This window comes from Protobothrops mucrosquamatus, unplaced genomic scaffold, assembly GCF_001527695.2.
Source record: "Protobothrops mucrosquamatus isolate PMUCROS unplaced genomic scaffold, P.Mucros_1.0 scaffold49, whole genome shotgun sequence".
Classification (NCBI taxonomy): Eukaryota; Metazoa; Chordata; class Lepidosauria; order Squamata; family Viperidae; genus Protobothrops; species Protobothrops mucrosquamatus.
Window position 1 is genome coordinate 1614117 of NW_015386431.1, and position 2725 is coordinate 1616841.

At 42.5% G+C, this 2725-nt stretch overlaps 1 protein-coding gene across 1 annotated transcript in view; it reads right to left on the bottom strand.

The window, feature by feature from the left end:
* The window catches only part of FRS2 (fibroblast growth factor receptor substrate 2), an 11860-nt gene extending 11271 nt beyond the window's left edge, over positions 1–589 (bottom strand). Inside the window, exon 1 of the mRNA XM_015811802.1 lies at positions 498–589. The gene's annotated coding sequence lies outside the window, so the exon portion shown is untranslated. The remainder of the gene's footprint in view (positions 1–497) is intronic.
* Positions 590–2725: the final 2136 nt, after the last annotated feature.

Here is a 2725-nt window from a genome sequence, read left to right on the forward strand (position 1 = left end):
GTGTTCCTGCCGCCGCCGCAGCCGCCCGGCTCGTTCCCGGCGTCGCCCCGGCCTGTGATGCTCCAGGTACAGCCCTCCCCCCTTACCTTCCGTTCCCTGTGGCGCTGCGTGTCGAGGCCGGGACGGAATACCCCGGGCCGCCGCAGCCAAGCGTGAGGGGGAACACCAGACGCCTCACGCGAAGGGGGGAGGCCTGGCGACGCTGCGCCCTGACGGGCGCTCACCAACAGGGCTAGGGAGGCCGAGACGGCCAGGGAGGAACAGCCAAAATGCCCCCTCGGCTTATAAGCGGGTCACCAATTTTTCCCAGTTCTTTGTGGGAAAATCGGTCCCTCGGCTTATATTCGGGTCGACCTATACTTGAGTATATACGGTACTTACATTCCATCTACTTACAGACCAGGAAATATAATAACAACTGTATACCTTGTAATTCATATACAGGACGAGTTCAGATTCTGATAGAGAAACATCTGATTGAAAGTAAATATACTCACCTAGATTTGGCCATTAATATTCGTAGCCTCTGATATAGCAATAGTAATCCTTTCATACTTCAAAACATCATGTTTTCTTTCCAGACAGTTGCTTGATCTATAAATGAAAGTTTGAACAAACTGTAAAACAAATTAAGACAACAGCTTTAAATAAAAAAACTGGCTCTGAAACAAAACAGTGGTTACTATTCTGTTCTGAACCATTACTAATTTATATTCCTAATGAACAGCCACTATAGGGTATATGTTTTTTTATATGTAACTAAAAAGAAACTACTTTTTGAGTTCAGTGTACAACAGAAGACACTCCTCTGGGAGCTCTTCTGTCAAAGTAGTGTTACATGATAACTTTTGCACATTTATTTTAATAGAGCATATTCAGAAAAAGTTTTAGGTATTTTGCATCCAGCAATCTTGATTTCTGTATTGTGAATAGCACTGCACAATCAACATGCCATTCTATTAAAAGCTAGGTATGTAGTGTTGATTCCTGTACATTCTGCTAAAGCGGTCAACACTCATCCCTCACAATATTGGATTGCAATTCCTGTCATCCTGTACCCTCTACTATATTGGCTAAAGGGTTGTAATTCAACATTAGGAGCACTACATATTGCTTTCCTCAGCCTAGATTAGCAAATCATATGTAGTGTCTTATCTTGTACTTAAATTACATTAAGATAGCCATTAATATTGTACTTGTGATGATTCTCTTAATGACTACAATCAGAATGGATGCTGTAAGCTGGGTGTGGTCAGTTTCACTTTATAACCATGTTGCTTAGCAGTAGATTTGCCAGTCCTAATTGTGGTTGGTAAGTTAGGACAAAGGAATAGAAAAACAATTTAGTAGTGATAGTTTAGACAATGCGCAGCAAACTACCAGATAAGTTTGACTTAAGAAAACTATATTTGTACATCTAGCCATCTCTTACTAAACCACATTTTAGCTTTTAACCATGATGTATCAAATCTGATTGGTTCTAATAATTGTGTGGATTAATATCTAGATGCTAGTATTTAAGTAGCAAATTTAAATTAAATGCTACTGGGGCAGCAGAATTAGATTCTATTTATTTAATCAGTTTGAAAAGCTGCCCATCTCAGCAGTGAACAATAACGAATAGTATAAAAACAATGATATTTTGAATTCAAAAATTAAAATACATAGCAGTTGAGAAAAACAACAGTCAGTAATGCTAATGCAGCCAGGAAACAGGCTCTGCACACACTCAGGGTCCCAGGGCTGTGCACAGAACCTGGTCTTTACTGGTCTACAAAAAGACTGCAGGGTCAGGGTCTAATCTCCAGAGGGAGAATATTCCATATGGCGGGCACTACAGGAGAAAAGGAAGGCCTCTTGGCCCTTGTCAATCAGTACTCCTTAGCCAATGCATGCCCATCCTGCCGAACCAGATTGGATAAGTAGAAATGAAATTATCTCCTTTAAACTTCAAATTTCTTGCATTAGAAAAATTTGTCAACATCAATATTAAGGGGCGAGGAGAGAAATGTGTTAATATTAAACTTCAGTTTAATCGACTTACAATAGTTCATTTAGTGACCATTCAAAGTTACAATAGCATTGAAAAAGTGACTTATGACCATTTTTCAGTTACAACCTTTGCAACTTCCCCATGGCCATGTGATCAAAATTCAGATGGTTCATACCGTGTTTCCCTGAAAATAAGGCTTACCCTGAAAATAAGCCCTAGCTTGATTTTTTTTGGGGGGGGGTGAGCCTAATATAAGCCCTACCCCAAAAATAAGCCCTAGTTTTGGGGTGAGACACACACCTAAAAATCAAGCTAGGGTGGGGGGGTGGAGTTTTCCCATGTGCCCCACACCCACTTACCTTGTAGCCAGGCCTCTTCTCGCTGGCCCACTTCTTCTGCAGCATCTTCTGCAGCCAGGGCTACATTTCTCAGTCACAGGCCTTTCCAGAAGGCCACTGCAGCTGAGAACCGAGCTATAGATTCAATCCATAGCTCGGTTCTGCAAGACCTCTGCAGCCAAGAACCAAGCTATGGATTGAATCCATTGCTCGGTACTTGGCTACAGAGGCCTTCTGGAAAGGCCTGGCTACAAAATGCAGGCCAGAATGCAGCTGCAGAATGAAGCTTCTCCTTCAGCCCCAGAAGAAGTGGACCTGCTGGGCGGGGCTATCGGTGCCGGAGGTGAGTAAGACATCCCCTGAAAATAACACCTGGTGCTTCTTTTGGAGGAGA